The sequence below is a fragment of the Cucurbita pepo genome, chromosome 17, assembly GCF_057944985.1.
Source record: "Cucurbita pepo subsp. pepo isolate OVF chromosome 17, ASM5794498v1, whole genome shotgun sequence".
NCBI lineage: Eukaryota > Viridiplantae > Streptophyta > Magnoliopsida > Cucurbitales > Cucurbitaceae > Cucurbita > Cucurbita pepo.
The window spans coordinates 9,733,596-9,751,311 of record NC_141814.1 but is presented as its reverse complement, the minus strand read 5'-3'; the positions used below and the strand labels follow the sequence as shown (position 1 = coordinate 9,751,311).

Sequence of the window (17,716 nt, the reverse complement as noted above, 5' to 3'; positions counted from 1 at the left end):
GGGACCGAACCCAGGTTCACCGCTGTCCAATTTCGAATTCCGTCAAAACTACGGAAAATAAAATGAAAATCGCGCGCCGTTGCCGGGGATCGAACCCGGGTCACCTGCGTGACAGGCAGGAATACTCACCACTATACTACAACGACTCATAAAAGATAAATTGTTTGTTAACGCTCCAGATTTTACCAATCGTCTTTAGAAAGAGTGATCCGTCGTTAACGCTCTAGATTTTATCAGTCGAAGATTCGGAACAAGCAATCCAGTTTCAAATCCGGTGAAAATTGTCAAAAGAAAATTAAACTTATTATTGTCGGGGTTCAAACTCAGGTGTCTCGAGTGACAAGCCGGAATACTCACTACTGTATTGCATCGACCTCTGTAAAATATATTATTCGCTAACACACACGAGAGAAAAAGGAATCCAATTCCGAATTTCGTTGTTGGGGAACAAACCCAAATCATCCGGTTCACCACTGCCGAATTTCGAATTCAATTAAAACAAACCAAAAGAAAATTAAAATCGTCGCTGCGGGGGATCAAACTCGCGGGAGTACTCACCACTCTACAACGACGACTTTCGAAAAATTATAATATTTGTTAACACACCAGATTTCATCCATCGCCGTTACAGAGAGTAGTCCAATTTTGAATCCGATTAAAATTGTCAAAACAAGATTAAACTTGTTATTGTCGGGGATCAAAGTCGGGTCACTCGAGCGACAAGCAGGAATGCTCACCCTTGTACTGCAACGACCTCTGGAACATAATAACTCGAGCGACAAGCGGAAATACTCACCACTGTACCACTGCAACGACCTCTGAACACATATTATTTGTTAACACACGAGATTTCATAAACCATTTTTTGGGCTAGGAACAGCAATCCAGTTCCGACTTTCGTCCAACTACCGTTGTTGGGGATCGAACCCAAACTGCCGGCATGACAGGTTCACCGCTGTCCAATTTCGAGTTCCGTCAAAACTTCGGAAATAAAATTAAAATCGCCGTTGCCGGGGACCGAACCCAGGTTCACCGCTGTCCAATTTCGAATTCCGTCAAAACTACGGAAAATAAAATGAAAATCGCGCGCCGTTGCCGGGGATCGAACCCGGGTCACCTGCGTGACAGGCAGGAATACTCACCACTATACTACAACGACTCATAAAAGATAAATTGTTTGTTAACGCTCCAGATTTTACCAATCGTCTTTAGAAAGAGTGATCCGTCGTTAACGCTCTAGATTTTATCAGTCGAAGATTCGGAACAAGCAATCCAGTTTCAAATCCGGTGAAAATTGTCAAAAGAAAATTAAACTTATTATTGTCGGGGTTCAAACTCAGGTGTCTCGAGTGACAAGCCGGAATACTCACTACTGTATTGCATCGACCTCTGTAAAATATATTATTCGCTAACACACACGAGAGAAAAAGGAATCCAATTCCGAATTTCGTTGTTGGGGAACAAACCCAAATCATCCGGTTCACCACTGCCGAATTTCGAATTCAATTAAAACAAACCAAAAGAAAATTAAAATCGTCGCTGCGGGGGATCAAACTCGCGGGAGTACTCACCACTCTACAACGACGACTTTCGAAAAATTATAATATTTGTTAACACACCAGATTTCATCCATCGCCGTTACAGAGAGTAGTCCAATTTTGAATCCGATTAAAATTGTCAAAACAAGATTAAACTTGTTATTGTCGGGGATCAAAGTCGGGTCACTCGAGCGACAAGCAGGAATGCTCACCCTTGTACTGCAACGACCTCTGGAACATAATAACTCGAGCGACAAGCGGAAATACTCACCACTGTACCACTGCAACGACCTCTGAACACATATTATTTGTTAACACACGAGATTTCATAAACCATTTTTTGGGCTAGGAACAGCAATCCAGTTCCGACTTTCGTCCAACTACCGTTGTTGGGGATCGAACCCAAACTGCCGGCATGACAGGTTCACCGCTGTCCAATTTCGAGTTCCGTCAAAACTACGGAAATAAAATTAAAATCGCCGTTGCCGGGGACCGAACCCAGGTTCACCGCTGTCCAATTTCGAATTCCGTCAAAACTACGGAAAATAAAATGAAAATCGCGCGCCGTTGCCGGGGATCGAACCCGGGTCACCTGCGTGACAGGCAGGAATACTCACCACTATACTACAACGACTCATAAAAGATAAATTGTTTGTTAACGCTCCAGATTTTACCAATCGTCTTTAGAAAGAGTGATCCGTCGTTAACGCTCTAGATTTTATCAGTCGAAGATTCGGAACAAGCAATCCAGTTTCAAATCCGGTGAAAATTGTCAAAAGAAAATTAAACTTATTATTGTCGGGGTTCAAACTCAGGTGTCTCGAGTGACAAGCCGGAATACTCACTACTGTATTGCATCGACCTCTGTAAAATATATTATTCGCTAACACACACGAGAGAAAAAGGAATCCAATTCCGAATTTCGTTGTTGGGGAACAAACCCAAATCATCCGGTTCACCACTGCCGAATTTCGAATTCAATTAAAACAAACCAAAAGAAAATTAAAATCGTCGCTGCGGGGGATCAAACTCGCGGGAGTACTCACCACTCTACAACGACGACTTTCGAAAAATTATAATATTTGTTAACACACCAGATTTCATCCATCGCCGTTACAGAGAGTAGTCCAATTTTGAATCCGATTAAAATTGTCAAAACAAGATTAAACTTGTTATTGTCGGGGATCAAAGTCGGGTCACTCGAGCGACAAGCAGGAATGCTCACCCTTGTACTGCAACGACCTCTGGAACATAATAACTCGAGCGACAAGCGGAAATACTCACCACTGTACCACTGCAACGACCTCTGAACACATATTATTTGTTAACACACGAGATTTCATAAACCATTTTTTGGGCTAGGAACAGCAATCCAGTTCCGACTTTCGTCCAACTACCGTTGTTGGGGATCGAACCCAAACTGCCGGCATGACAGGTTCACCGCTGTCCAATTTCGAGTTCCGTCAAAACTACGGAAATAAAATTAAAATCGCCGTTGCCGGGGACCGAACCCAGGTTCACCGCTGTCCAATTTCGAACTCCGTCAAAACTACGGAAAATAAAATGAAAATCACGCGCCGTTGCCGGGGATCGAACCCGGGTCACCTGCGTGACAGGCAGGAATACTCACCACTATACTACAACGACTCATAAAAGATAAATTGTTTGTTAACGCTCCAGATTTTACCAATCGTCTTTAGAAAGAGTGATCCGTCGTTAACGCTCTAGATTTTATCAGTCGAAGATTCGGAACAAGCAATCCAGTTTCAAATCCGGTGAAAATTGTCAAAAGAAAATTAAACTTATTATTGTCGGGGTTCAAACTCAGGTGTCTCGAGTGACAAGCCGGAATACTCACTACTGTATTGCATCGACCTCTGTAAAATATATTATTCGCTAACACACACGAGAGAAAAAGGAATCCAATTCCGAATTTTGTTGTTGGGGAACAAACCCAAATCATCCGGTTCACCACTGCCGAATTTCGAATTCAATTAAAACAAACCAAAAGAAAATTAAAATCGTCGCTGCGGGGGATCAAACTCGCGGGAGTACTCACCACTCTACAACGACGACTTTCGAAAAATTATAATATTTGTTAACACACCAGATTTCATCCATCGCCGTTACAGAGAGTAGTCCAATTTTGAATCCGATTAAAATTGTCAAAACAAGATTAAACTTGTTATTGTCGGGGATCAAAGTCGGGTCACTCGAGCGACAAGCAGGAATGCTCACCCTTGTACTGCAACGACCTCTGGAACATAATAACTCGAGCGACAAGCGGAAATACTCACCACTGTACCACTGCAACGACCTCTGAACACATATTATTTGTTAACACACGAGATTTCATAAACCATTTTTTGGGCTAGGAACAGCAATCCAGTTCCGACTTTCGTCCAACTACCGTTGTTGGGGATCGAACCCAAACTGCCGGCATGACAGGTTCACCGCTGTCCAATTTCGAGTTCCGTCAAAACTACGGAAATAAAATTAAAATCGCCGTTGCCGGGGACCGAACCCAGGTTCACCGCTGTCCAATTTCGAATTCCGTCAAAACTACGGAAAATAAAATGAAAATCGCGCGCCGTTGCCGGGGATCGAACCCGGGTCACCTGCGTGACAGGCAGGAATACTCACCACTATACTACAACGACTCATAAAAGATAAATTGTTTGTTAACGCTCCAGATTTTACCAATCGTCTTTAGAAAGAGTGATCCGTCGTTAACGCTCTAGATTTTATCAGTCGAAGATTCGGAACAAGCAATCCAGTTTCAAATCCGGTGAAAATTGTCAAAAGAAAATTAAACTTATTATTGTCGGGGTTCAAACTCAGGTGTCTCGAGTGACAAGCCGGAATACTCACTACTGTATTGCATCGACCTCTGTAAAATATATTATTCGCTAACACACACGAGAGAAAAAGGAATCCAATTCCGAATTTCGTTGTTGGGGAACAAACCCAAATCATCCGGTTCACCACTGCCGAATTTCGAATTCAATTAAAACAAACCAAAAGAAAATTAAAATCGTCGCTGCGGGGGATCAAACTCGCGGGAGTACTCACCACTCTACAACGACGACTTTCGAAAAATTATAATATTTGTTAACACACCAGATTTCATCCATCGCCGTTACAGAGAGTAGTCCAATTTTGAATCCGATTAAAATTGTCAAAACAAGATTAAACTTGTTATTGTCGGGGATCAAAGTCGGGTCACTCGAGCGACAAGCAGGAATGCTCACCCTTGTACTGCAACGACCTCTGGAACATAATAACTCGAGCGACAAGCGGAAATACTCACCACTGTACCACTGCAACGACCTCTGAACACATATTATTTGTTAACACACGAGATTTCATAAACCATTTTTTGGGCTAGGAACAGCAATCCAGTTCCGACTTTCGTCCAACTACCGTTGTTGGGGATCGAACCCAAACTGCCGGCATGACAGGTTCACCGCTGTCCAATTTCGAGTTCCGTCAAAACTACGGAAATAAAATTAAAATCGCCGTTGCCGGGGACCGAACCCAGGTTCACCGCTGTCCAATTTCGAACTCCGTCAAAACTACGGAAAATAAAATGAAAATCGCGCGCCGTTGCCGGGGATCGAACCCGGGTCACCTGCGTGACAGGCAGGAATACTCACCACTATACTACAACGACTCATAAAAGATAAATTGTTTGTTAACGCTCCAGATTTTACCAATCGTCTTTAGAAAGAGTGATCCGTCGTTAACGCTCTAGATTTTATCAGTCGAAGATTCGGAACAAGCAATCCAGTTTCAAATCCGGTGAAAATTGTCAAAAGAAAATTAAACTTATTATTGTCGGGGTTCAAACTCAGGTGTCTCGAGTGACAAGCCGGAATACTCACTACTGTATTGCATCGACCTCTGTAAAATATATTATTCGCTAACACACACGAGAGAAAAAGGAATCCAATTCCGAATTTCGTTGTTGGGGAACAAACCCAAATCATCCGGTTCACCACTGCCGAATTTCGAATTCAATTAAAACAAACCAAAAGAAAATTAAAATCGTCGCTGCGGGGGATCAAACTCGCGGGAGTACTCACCACTCTACAACGACGACTTTCGAAAAATTATAATATTTGTTAACACACCAGATTTCATCCATCGCCGTTACAGAGAGTAGTCCAATTTTGAATCCGATTAAAATTGTCAAAACAAGATTAAACTTGTTATTGTCGGGGATCAAAGTCGGGTCACTCGAGCGACAAGCAGGAATGCTCACCCTTGTACTGCAACGACCTCTGGAACATAATAACTCGAGCGACAAGCGGAAATACTCACCACTGTACCACTGCAACGACCTCTGAACACATATTATTTGTTAACACACGAGATTTCATAAACCATTTTTTGGGCTAGGAACAGCAATCCAGTTCCGACTTTCGTCCAACTACCGTTGTTGGGGATCGAACCCAAACTGCCGGCATGACAGGTTCACCGCTGTCCAATTTCGAGTTCCGTCAAAACTACGGAAATAAAATTAAAATCGCCGTTGCCGGGGACCGAACCCAGGTTCACCGCTGTCCAATTTCGAACTCCGTCAAAACTACGGAAAATAAAATGAAAATCGCGCGCCGTTGCCGGGGATCGAACCCGGGTCACCTGCGTGACAGGCAGGAATACTCACCACTATACTACAACGACTCATAAAAGATAAATTGTTTGTTAACGCTCTAGATTTTACCAATCGTCTTTAGAAAGAGTGATCCGTCGTTAACGCTCTAGATTTTATCAGTCGAAGATTCGGAACAAGCAATCCAGTTTCAAATCCGGTGAAAATTGTCAAAAGAAAATTAAACTTATTATTGTCGGGGTTCAAACTCAGGTGTCTCGAGTGACAAGCCGGAATACTCACTACTGTATTGCATCGACCTCTGTAAAATATATTATTCGCTAACACACACGAGAGAAAAAGGAATCCAATTCCGAATTTCGTTGTTGGGGAACAAACCCAAATCATCCGGTTCACCACTGCCGAATTTCGAATTCAATTAAAACAAACCAAAAGAAAATTAAAATCGTCGCTGCGGGGGATCAAACTCGCGGGAGTACTCACCACTCTACAACGACGACTTTCGAAAAATTATAATATTTGTTAACACACCAGATTTCATCCATCGCCGTTACAGAGAGTAGTCCAATTTTGAATCCGATTAAAATTGTCAAAACAAGATTAAACTTGTTATTGTCGGGGATCAAAGTCGGGTCACTCGAGCGACAAGCAGGAATGCTCACCCTTGTACTGCAACGACCTCTGGAACATAATAACTCGAGCGACAAGCGGAAATACTCACCACTGTACCACTGCAACGACCTCTGAACACATATTATTTGTTAACACACGAGATTTCATAAACCATTTTTTGGGCTAGGAACAGCAATCCAGTTCCGACTTTCGTCCAACTACCGTTGTTGGGGATCGAACCCAAACTGCCGGCATGACAGGTTCACCGCTGTCCAATTTCGAGTTCCGTCAAAACTACGGAAATAAAATTAAAATCGCCGTTGCCGGGGACCGAACCCAGGTTCACCGCTGTCCAATTTCGAATTCCGTCAAAACTACGGAAAATAAAATGAAAATCGCGCGCCGTTGCCGGGGATCGAACCCGGGTCACCTGCGTGACAGGCAGGAATACTCACCACTATACTACAACGACTCATAAAAGATAAATTGTTTGTTAACGCTCCAGATTTTACCAATCGTCTTTAGAAAGAGTGATCCGTCGTTAACGCTCTAGATTTTATCAGTCGAAGATTCGGAACAAGCAATCCAGTTTCAAATCCGGTGAAAATTGTCAAAAGAAAATTAAACTTATTATTGTCGGGGTTCAAACTCAGGTGTCTCGAGTGACAAGCCGGAATACTCACTACTGTATTGCATCGACCTCTGTAAAATATATTATTCGCTAACACACACGAGAGAAAAAGGAATCCAATTCCGAATTTCGTTGTTGGGGAACAAACCCAAATCATCCGGTTCACCACTGCCGAATTTCGAATTCAATTAAAACAAACCAAAAGAAAATTAAAATCGTCGCTGCGGGGGATCAAACTCGCGGGAGTACTCACCACTCTACAACGACGACTTTCGAAAAATTATAATATTTGTTAACACACCAGATTTCATCCATCGCCGTTACAGAGAGTAGTCCAATTTTGAATCCGATTAAAATTGTCAAAACAAGATTAAACTTGTTATTGTCGGGGATCAAAGTCGGGTCACTCGAGCGACAAGCAGGAATGCTCACCCTTGTACTGCAACGACCTCTGGAACATAATAACTCGAGCGACAAGCGGAAATACTCACCACTGTACCACTGCAACGACCTCTGAACACATATTATTTGTTAACACACGAGATTTCATAAACCATTTTTTGGGCTAGGAACAGCAATCCAGTTCCGACTTTCGTCCAACTACCGTTGTTGGGGATCGAACCCAAACTGCCGGCATGACAGGTTCACCGCTGTCCAATTTCGAGTTCCGTCAAAACTACGGAAATAAAATTAAAATCGCCGTTGCCGGGGACCGAACCCAGGTTCACCGCTGTCCAATTTCGAATTCCGTCAAAACTACGGAAAATAAAATGAAAATCGCGCGCCGTTGCCGGGGATCGAACCCGGGTCACCTGCGTGACAGGCAGGAATACTCACCACTATACTACAACGACTCATAAAAGATAAATTGTTTGTTAACGCTCCAGATTTTACCAATCGTCTTTAGAAAGAGTGATCCGTCGTTAACGCTCTAGATTTTATCAGTCGAAGATTCGGAACAAGCAATCCAGTTTCAAATCCGGTGAAAATTGTCAAAAGAAAATTAAACTTATTATTGTCGGGGTTCAAACTCAGGTGTCTCGAGTGACAAGCCGGAATACTCACTACTGTATTGCATCGACCTCTGTAAAATATATTATTCGCTAACACACACGAGAGAAAAAGGAATCCAATTCCGAATTTCGTTGTTGGGGAACAAACCCAAATCATCCGGTTCACCACTGCCGAATTTCGAATTCAATTAAAACAAACCAAAAGAAAATTAAAATCGTCGCTGCGGGGGATCAAACTCGCGGGAGTACTCACCACTCTACAACGACGACTTTCGAAAAATTATAATATTTGTTAACACACCAGATTTCATCCATCGCCGTTACAGAGAGTAGTCCAATTTTGAATCCGATTAAAATTGTCAAAACAAGATTAAACTTGTTATTGTCGGGGATCAAAGTCGGGTCACTCGAGCGACAAGCAGGAATGCTCACCCTTGTACTGCAACGACCTCTGGAACATAATAACTCGAGCGACAAGCGGAAATACTCACCACTGTACCACTGCAACGACCTCTGAACACATATTATTTGTTAACACACGAGATTTCATAAACCATTTTTTGGGCTAGGAATAGCAATCCAGTTCCGACTTTCGTCCAACTACCGTTGTTGGGGATCGAACCCAAACTGCCGGCATGACAGGTTCACCGCTGTCCAATTTCGAGTTCCGTCAAAACTACGGAAATAAAATTAAAATCGCCGTTGCCGGGGACCGAACCCAGGTTCACCGCTGTCCAATTTCGAATTCCGTCAAAACTACGGAAAATAAAATGAAAATCGCGCGCCGTTGCCGGGGATCGAACCCGGGTCACCTGCGTGACAGGCAGGAATACTCACCACTATACTACAACGACTCATAAAAGATAAATTGTTTGTTAACGCTCCAGATTTTACCAATCGTCTTTAGAAAGAGTGATCCGTCGTTAACGCTCTAGATTTTATCAGTCGAAGATTCGGAACAAGCAATCCAGTTTCAAATCCGGTGAAAATTGTCAAAAGAAAATTAAACTTATTATTGTCGGGGTTCAAACTCAGGTGTCTCGAGTGACAAGCCGGAATACTCACTACTGTATTGCATCGACCTCTGTAAAATATATTATTCGCTAACACACACGAGAGAAAAAGGAATCCAATTCCGAATTTCGTTGTTGGGGAACAAACCCAAATCATCCGGTTCACCACTGCCGAATTTCGAATTCAATTAAAACAAACCAAAAGAAAATTAAAATCGTCGCTGCGGGGGATCAAACTCGCGGGAGTACTCACCACTCTACAACGACGACTTTCGAAAAATTATAATATTTGTTAACACACCAGATTTCATCCATCGCCGTTACAGAGAGTAGTCCAATTTTGAATCCGATTAAAATTGTCAAAACAAGATTAAACTTGTTATTGTCGGGGATCAAAGTCGGGTCACTCGAGCGACAAGCAGGAATGCTCACCCTTGTACTGCAACGACCTCTGGAACATAATAACTCGAGCGACAAGCGGAAATACTCACCACTGTACCACTGCAACGACCTCTGAACACATATTATTTGTTAACACACGAGATTTCATAAACCATTTTTTGGGCTAGGAACAGCAATCCAGTTCCGACTTTCGTCCAACTACCGTTGTTGGGGATCGAACCCAAACTGCCGGCATGACAGGTTCACCGCTGTCCAATTTCGAGTTCCGTCAAAACTATGGAAATAAAATTAAAATCGCCGTTGCCGGGGACCGAACCCAGGTTCACCGCTGTCCAATTTCGAATTCCGTCAAAACTACGGAAAATAAAATGAAAATCGCGCGCCGTTGCCGGGGATCGAACCCGGGTCACCTGCGTGACAGGCAGGAATACTCACCACTATACTACAACGACTCATAAAAGATAAATTGTTTGTTAACGCTCCAGATTTTACCAATCGTCTTTAGAAAGAGTGATCCGTCGTTAACGCTCTAGATTTTATCAGTCGAAGATTCGGAACAAGCAATCCAGTTTCAAATCCGGTGAAAATTGTCAAAAGAAAATTAAACTTATTATTGTCGGGGTTCAAACTCAGGTGTCTCGAGTGACAAGCCGGAATACTCACTACTGTATTGCATCGACCTCTGTAAAATATATTATTCGCTAACACACACGAGAGAAAAAGGAATCCAATTCCGAATTTCGTTGTTGGGGAACAAACCCAAATCATCCGGTTCACCACTGCCGAATTTCGAATTCAATTAAAACAAACCAAAAGAAAATTAAAATCGTCGCTGCGGGGGATCAAACTCGCGGGAGTACTCACCACTCTACAACGACGACTTTCGAAAAATTATAATATTTGTTAACACACCAGATTTCATCCATCGCCGTTACAGAGAGTAGTCCAATTTTGAATCCGATTAAAATTGTCAAAACAAGATTAAACTTGTTATTGTCGGGGATCAAAGTCGGGTCACTCGAGCGACAAGCAGGAATGCTCACCCTTGTACTGCAACGACCTCTGGAACATAATAACTCGAGCGACAAGCGGAAATACTCACCACTGTACCACTGCAACGACCTCTGAACACATATTATTTGTTAACACACGAGATTTCATAAACCATTTTTTGGGCTAGGAACAGCAATCCAGTTCCGACTTTCGTCCAACTACCGTTGTTGGGGATCGAACCCAAACTGCCGGCATGACAGGTTCACCGCTGTCCAATTTCGAGTTCCGTCAAAACTACGGAAATAAAATTAAAATCGCCGTTGCCGGGGACCGAACCCAGGTTCACCGCTGTCCAATTTCGAATTCCGTCAAAACTACGGAAAATAAAATGAAAATCGCGCGCCGTTGCCGGGGATCGAACCCGGGTCACCTGCGTGACAGGCAGGAATACTCACCACTATACTACAACGACTCATAAAAGATAAATTGTTTGTTAACGCTCCAGATTTTACCAATCGTCTTTAGAAAGAGTGATCCGTCGTTAACGCTCTAGATTTTATCAGTCGAAGATTCGGAACAAGCAATCCAGTTTCAAATCCGGTGAAAATTGTCAAAAGAAAATTAAACTTATTATTGTCGGGGTTCAAACTCAGGTGTCTCGAGTGACAAGCCGGAATACTCACTACTGTATTGCATCGACCTCTGTAAAATATATTATTCGCTAACACACACGAGAGAAAAAGGAATCCAATTCCGAATTTCGTTGTTGGGGAACAAACCCAAATCATCCGGTTCACCACTGCCGAATTTCGAATTCAATTAAAACAAACCAAAAGAAAATTAAAATCGTCGCTGCGGGGGATCAAACTCGCGGGAGTACTCACCACTCTACAACGACGACTTTCGAAAAATTATAATATTTGTTAACACACCAGATTTCATCCATCGCCGTTACAGAGAGTAGTCCAATTTTGAATCCGATTAAAATTGTCAAAACAAGATTAAACTTGTTATTGTCGGGGATCAAAGTCGGGTCACTCGAGCGACAAGCAGGAATGCTCACCCTTGTACTGCAACGACCTCTGGAACATAATAACTCGAGCGACAAGCGGAAATACTCACCACTGTACCACTGCAACGACCTCTGAACACATATTATTTGTTAACACACGAGATTTCATAAACCATTTTTTGGGCTAGGAACAGCAATCCAGTTCCGACTTTCGTCCAACTACCGTTGTTGGGGATCGAACCCAAACTGCCGGCATGACAGGTTCACCGCTGTCCAATTTCGAGTTCCGTCAAAACTACGGAAATAAAATTAAAATCGCCGTTGCCGGGGACCGAACCCAGGTTCACCGCTGTCCAATTTCGAATTCCGTCAAAACTACGGAAAATAAAATGAAAATCGCGCGCCGTTGCCGGGGATCGAACCCGGGTCACCTGCGTGACAGGCAGGAATACTCACCACTATACTACAACGACTCATAAAAGATAAATTGTTTGTTAACGCTCCAGATTTTACCAATCGTCTTTAGAAAGAGTGATCCGTCGTTAACGCTCTAGATTTTATCAGTCGAAGATTCGGAACAAGCAATCCAGTTTCAAATCCGGTGAAAATTGTCAAAAGAAAATTAAACTTATTATTGTCGGGGTTCAAACTCAGGTGTCTCGAGTGACAAGCCGGAATACTCACTACTGTATTGCATCGACCTCTGTAAAATATATTATTCGCTAACACACACGAGAGAAAAAGGAATCCAATTCCGAATTTCGTTGTTGGGGAACAAACCCAAATCATCCGGTTCACCACTGCCGAATTTCGAATTCAATTAAAACAAACCAAAAGAAAATTAAAATCGTCGCTGCGGGGGATCAAACTCGCGGGAGTACTCACCACTCTACAACGACGACTTTCGAAAAATTATAATATTTGTTAACACACCAGATTTCATCCATCGCCGTTACAGAGAGTAGTCCAATTTTGAATCCGATTAAAATTGTCAAAACAAGATTAAACTTGTTATTGTCGGGGATCAAAGTCGGGTCACTCGAGCGACAAGCAGGAATGCTCACCCTTGTACTGCAACGACCTCTGGAACATAATAACTCGAGCGACAAGCGGAAATACTCACCACTGTACCACTGCAACGACCTCTGAACACATATTATTTGTTAACACACGAGATTTCATAAACCATTTTTTGGGCTAGGAACAGCAATCCAGTTCCGACTTTCGTCCAACTACCGTTGTTGGGGATCGAACCCAAACTGCCGGCATGACAGGTTCACCGCTGTCCAATTTCGAGTTCCGTCAAAACTACGGAAATAAAATTAAAATCGCCGTTGCCGGGGACCGAACCCAGGTTCACCGCTGTCCAATTTCGAATTCCGTCAAAACTACGGAAAATAAAATGAAAATCGCGCGCCGTTGCCGGGGATCGAACCCGGGTCACCTGCGTGACAGGCAGGAATACTCACCACTATACTACAACGACTCATAAAAGATAAATTGTTTGTTAACGCTCCAGATTTTACCAATCGTCTTTAGAAAGAGTGATCCGTCGTTAACGCTCTAGATTTTATCAGTCGAAGATTCGGAACAAGCAATCCAGTTTCAAATCCGGTGAAAATTGTCAAAAGAAAATTAAACTTATTATTGTCGGGGTTCAAACTCAGGTGTCTCGAGTGACAAGCCGGAATACTCACTACTGTATTGCATCGACCTCTGTAAAATATATTATTCGCTAACACACACGAGAGAAAAAGGAATCCAATTCCGAATTTCGTTGTTGGGGAACAAACCCAAATCATCCGGTTCACCACTGCCGAATTTCGAATTCAATTAAAACAAACCAAAAGAAAATTAAAATCGTCGCTGCGGGGGATCAAACTCGCGGGAGTACTCACCACTCTACAACGACGACTTTCGAAAAATTATAATATTTGTTAACACACCAGATTTCATCCATCGCCGTTACAGAGAGTAGTCCAATTTTGAATCCGATTAAAATTGTCAAAACAAGATTAAACTTGTTATTGTCGGGGATCAAAGTCGGGTCACTCGAGCGACAAGCAGGAATGCTCACCCTTGTACTGCAACGACCTCTGGAACATAATAACTCGAGCGACAAGCGGAAATACTCACCACTGTACCACTGCAACGACCTCTGAACACATATTATTTGTTAACACACGAGATTTCATAAACCATTTTTTGGGCTAGGAACAGCAATCCAGTTCCGACTTTCGTCCAACTACCGTTGTTGGGGATCGAACCCAAACTGCCGGCATGACAGGTTCACCGCTGTCCAATTTCGAGTTCCGTCAAAACTACGGAAATAAAATTAAAATCGCCGTTGCCGGGGACCGAACCCAGGTTCACCGCTGTCCAATTTCGAATTCCGTCAAAACTACGGAAAATAAAATGAAAATCGTGCGCCGTTGCCGGGGATCGAACCCGGGTCACCTGCGTGACAGGCAGGAATACTCACCACTATACTACAACGACTCATAAAAGATAAATTGTTTGTTAACGCTCCAGATTTTACCAATCGTCTTTAGAAAGAGTGATCCGTCGTTAACGCTCTAGATTTTATCAGTCGAAGATTCGGAACAAGCAATCCAGTTTCAAATCCGGTGAAAATTGTCAAAAGAAAATTAAACTTATTATTGTCGGGGTTCAAACTCAGGTGTCTCGAGTGACAAGCCGGAATACTCACTACTGTATTGCATCGACCTCTGTAAAATATATTATTCGCTAACACACACGAGAGAAAAAGGAATCCAATTCCGAATTTCGTTGTTGGGGAACAAACCCAAATCATCCGGTTCACCACTGCCGAATTTCGAATTCAATTAAAACAAACCAAAAGAAAATTAAAATCGTCGCTGCGGGGGATCAAACTCGCGGGAGTACTCACCACTCTACAACGACGACTTTCGAAAAATTATAATATTTGTTAACACACCAGATTTCATCCATCGCCGTTACAGAGAGTAGTCCAATTTTGAATCCGATTAAAATTGTCAAAACAAGATTAAACTTGTTATTGTCGGGGATCAAAGTCGGGTCACTCGAGCGACAAGCAGGAATGCTCACCCTTGTACTGCAACGACCTCTGGAACATAATAACTCGAGCGACAAGCGGAAATACTCACCACTGTACCACTGCAACGACCTCTGAACACATATTATTTGTTAACACACGAGATTTCATAAACCATTTTTTGGGCTAGGAACAGCAATCCAGTTCCGACTTTCGTCCAACTACCGTTGTTGGGGATCGAACCCAAACTGCCGGCATGACAGGTTCACCGCTGTCCAATTTCGAGTTCCGTCAAAACTACGGAAATAAAATTAAAATCGCCGTTGCCGGGGACCGAACCCAGGTTCACCGCTGTCCAATTTCGAATTCCGTCAAAACTACGGAAAATAAAATGAAAATCGCGCGCCGTTGCCGGGGATCGAACCCGGGTCACCTGCGTGACAGGCAGGAATACTCACCACTATACTACAACGACTCATAAAAGATAAATTGTTTGTTAACGCTCCAGATTTTACCAATCGTCTTTAGAAAGAGTGATCCGTCGTTAACGCTCTAGATTTTATCAGTCGAAGATTCGGAACAAGCAATCCAGTTTCAAATCCGGTGAAAATTGTCAAAAGAAAATTAAACTTATTATTGTCGGGGTTCAAACTCAGGTGTCTCGAGTGACAAGCCGGAATACTCACTACTGTATTGCATCGACCTCTGTAAAATATATTATTCGCTAACACACACGAGAGAAAAAGGAATCCAATTCCGAATTTCGTTGTTGGGGAACAAACCCAAATCATCCGGTTCACCACTGCCGAATTTCGAATTCAATTAAAACAAACCAAAAGAAAATTAAAATCGTCGCTGCGGGGGATCAAACTCGCGGGAGTACTCACCACTCTACAACGACGACTTTCGAAAAATTATAATATTTGTTAACACACCAGATTTCATCCATCGCCGTTACAGAGAGTAGTCCAATTTTGAATCCGATTAAAATTGTCAAAACAAGATTAAACTTGTTATTGTCGGGGATCAAAGTCGGGTCACTCGAGCGACAAGCAGGAATGCTCACCCTTGTACTGCAACGACCTCTGGAACATAATAACTCGAGCGACAAGCGGAAATACTCACCACTGTACCACTGCAACGACCTCTGAACACATATTATTTGTTAACACACGAGATTTCATAAACCATTTTTTGGGCTAGGAACAGCAATCCAGTTCCGACTTTCGTCCAACTACCGTTGTTGGGGATCGAACCCAAACTGCCGGCATGACAGGTTCACCGCTGTCCAATTTCGAGTTCCGTCAAAACTACGGAAATAAAATTAAAATCGCCGTTGCCGGGGACCGAACCCAGGTTCACCGCTGTCCAATTTCGAATTCCGTCAAAACTACGGAAAATAAAATGAAAATCGCGCGCCGTTGCCGGGGATCGAACCCGGGTCACCTGCGTGACAGGCAGGAATACTCACCACTATACTACAACGACTCATAAAAGATAAATTGTTTGTTAACGCTCCAGATTTTACCAATCGTCTTTAGAAAGAGTGATCCGTCGTTAACGCTCTAGATTTTATCAGTCGAAGATTCGGAACAAGCAATCCAGTTTCAAATCCGGTGAAAATTGTCAAAAGAAAATTAAACTTATTATTGTCGGGGTTCAAACTCAGGTGTCTCGAGTGACAAGCCGGAATACTCACTACTGTATTGCATCGACCTCTGTAAAATATATTATTCGCTAACACACACGAGAGAAAAAGGAATCCAATTCCGAATTTCGTTGTTGGGGAACAAACCCAAATCATCCGGTTCACCACTGCCGAATTTCGAATTCAATTAAAACAAACCAAAAGAAAATTAAAATCGTCGCTGCGGGGGATCAAACTCGCGGGAGTACTCACCACTCTACAACGACGACTTTCGAAAAATTATAATATTTGTTAACACACCAGATTTCATCCATCGCCGTTACAGAGAGTAGTCCAATTTTGAATCCGATTAAAATTGTCAAAACAAGATTAAACTTGTTATTGTCGGGGATCAAAGTCGGGTCACTCGAGCGACAAGCAGGAATGCTCACCCTTGTACTGCAACGACCTCTGGAACATAATAACTCGAGCGACAAGCGGAAATACTCACCACTGTACCACTGCAACGACCTCTGAACACATATTATTTGTTAACACACGAGATTTCATAAACCATTTTTTGGGCTAGGAACAGCAATCCAGTTCCGACTTTCGTCCAACTACCGTTGTTGGGGATCGAACCCAAACTGCCGGCATGACAGGTTCACCGCTGTCCAATTTCGAGTTCCGTCAAAACTACGGAAATAAAATTAAAATCGCCGTTGCCGGGGACCGAACCCAGGTTCACCGCTGTCCAATTTCGAATTCCGTCAAAACTACGGAAAATAAAATGAAAATCGCGCGCCGTTGCCGGGGATCGAACCCGGGTCACCTGCGTGACAGGCAGGAATACTCACCACTATACTACAACGACTCATAAAAGATAAATTGTTTGTTAACGCTCCAGATTTTACCAATCGTCTTTAGAAAGAGTGATCCGTCGTTAACGCTCTAGATTTTATCAGTCGAAGATTCGGAACAAGCAATCCAGTTTCAAATCCGGTGAAAATTGTCAAAAGAAAATTAAACTTATTATTGTCGGGGTTCAAACTCAGGTGTCTCGAGTGACAAGCCGGAATACTCACTACTGTATTGCATCGACCTCTGTAAAATATATTATTCGCTAACACACACGAGAGAAAAAGGAATCCAATTCCGAATTTCGTTGTTGGGGAACAAACCCAAATCATCCGGTTCACCACTGCCGAATTTCGAATTCAATT

The 17,716-nt window shown here is 42.8% G+C and overlaps 18 non-coding genes across 18 annotated transcripts; all 18 read right to left on the bottom strand.

Annotated features, from left to right (window-relative positions):
* Positions 1–74: 74 nt before the first annotated feature.
* TRNAD-GUC (transfer RNA aspartic acid (anticodon GUC)) lies at positions 75–146 on the bottom strand. The gene has a single exon. It is a non-coding gene; the product is annotated as a tRNA-Asp (tRNA).
* Positions 147–1,087: 941 nt separating this feature from the next.
* On the bottom strand, positions 1,088–1,159 carry TRNAD-GUC (transfer RNA aspartic acid (anticodon GUC)). The gene has a single exon. It is a non-coding gene; the product is annotated as a tRNA-Asp (tRNA).
* A 941-nt stretch (positions 1,160–2,100) lies between these two features.
* Positions 2,101–2,172, bottom strand: TRNAD-GUC (transfer RNA aspartic acid (anticodon GUC)). Its single transcript has one exon. It is a non-coding gene; the product is annotated as a tRNA-Asp (tRNA).
* A 941-nt stretch (positions 2,173–3,113) lies between these two features.
* On the bottom strand, positions 3,114–3,185 carry TRNAD-GUC (transfer RNA aspartic acid (anticodon GUC)). The gene has a single exon. It is a non-coding gene; the product is annotated as a tRNA-Asp (tRNA).
* Positions 3,186–4,126: 941 nt separating this feature from the next.
* Positions 4,127–4,198, bottom strand: TRNAD-GUC (transfer RNA aspartic acid (anticodon GUC)). The gene has a single exon. It is a non-coding gene; the product is annotated as a tRNA-Asp (tRNA).
* A 941-nt stretch (positions 4,199–5,139) lies between these two features.
* On the bottom strand, positions 5,140–5,211 carry TRNAD-GUC (transfer RNA aspartic acid (anticodon GUC)). Its single transcript has one exon. It is a non-coding gene; the product is annotated as a tRNA-Asp (tRNA).
* A 941-nt stretch (positions 5,212–6,152) lies between these two features.
* TRNAD-GUC (transfer RNA aspartic acid (anticodon GUC)) lies at positions 6,153–6,224 on the bottom strand. Its single transcript has one exon. It is a non-coding gene; the product is annotated as a tRNA-Asp (tRNA).
* A 941-nt stretch (positions 6,225–7,165) lies between these two features.
* TRNAD-GUC (transfer RNA aspartic acid (anticodon GUC)) lies at positions 7,166–7,237 on the bottom strand. Its single transcript has one exon. It is a non-coding gene; the product is annotated as a tRNA-Asp (tRNA).
* Positions 7,238–8,178: 941 nt separating this feature from the next.
* TRNAD-GUC (transfer RNA aspartic acid (anticodon GUC)) lies at positions 8,179–8,250 on the bottom strand. Its single transcript has one exon. It is a non-coding gene; the product is annotated as a tRNA-Asp (tRNA).
* A 941-nt stretch (positions 8,251–9,191) lies between these two features.
* TRNAD-GUC (transfer RNA aspartic acid (anticodon GUC)) lies at positions 9,192–9,263 on the bottom strand. Its single transcript has one exon. It is a non-coding gene; the product is annotated as a tRNA-Asp (tRNA).
* A 941-nt stretch (positions 9,264–10,204) lies between these two features.
* TRNAD-GUC (transfer RNA aspartic acid (anticodon GUC)) lies at positions 10,205–10,276 on the bottom strand. Its single transcript has one exon. It is a non-coding gene; the product is annotated as a tRNA-Asp (tRNA).
* A 941-nt stretch (positions 10,277–11,217) lies between these two features.
* Positions 11,218–11,289, bottom strand: TRNAD-GUC (transfer RNA aspartic acid (anticodon GUC)). The gene has a single exon. It is a non-coding gene; the product is annotated as a tRNA-Asp (tRNA).
* A 941-nt stretch (positions 11,290–12,230) lies between these two features.
* TRNAD-GUC (transfer RNA aspartic acid (anticodon GUC)) lies at positions 12,231–12,302 on the bottom strand. The gene has a single exon. It is a non-coding gene; the product is annotated as a tRNA-Asp (tRNA).
* Positions 12,303–13,243: 941 nt separating this feature from the next.
* TRNAD-GUC (transfer RNA aspartic acid (anticodon GUC)) lies at positions 13,244–13,315 on the bottom strand. The gene has a single exon. It is a non-coding gene; the product is annotated as a tRNA-Asp (tRNA).
* Positions 13,316–14,256: 941 nt separating this feature from the next.
* On the bottom strand, positions 14,257–14,328 carry TRNAD-GUC (transfer RNA aspartic acid (anticodon GUC)). The gene has a single exon. It is a non-coding gene; the product is annotated as a tRNA-Asp (tRNA).
* A 941-nt stretch (positions 14,329–15,269) lies between these two features.
* On the bottom strand, positions 15,270–15,341 carry TRNAD-GUC (transfer RNA aspartic acid (anticodon GUC)). The gene has a single exon. It is a non-coding gene; the product is annotated as a tRNA-Asp (tRNA).
* A 941-nt stretch (positions 15,342–16,282) lies between these two features.
* Positions 16,283–16,354, bottom strand: TRNAD-GUC (transfer RNA aspartic acid (anticodon GUC)). The gene has a single exon. It is a non-coding gene; the product is annotated as a tRNA-Asp (tRNA).
* A 941-nt stretch (positions 16,355–17,295) lies between these two features.
* On the bottom strand, positions 17,296–17,367 carry TRNAD-GUC (transfer RNA aspartic acid (anticodon GUC)). The gene has a single exon. It is a non-coding gene; the product is annotated as a tRNA-Asp (tRNA).
* Between the last annotated feature and the right edge of the window lie 349 nt (positions 17,368–17,716).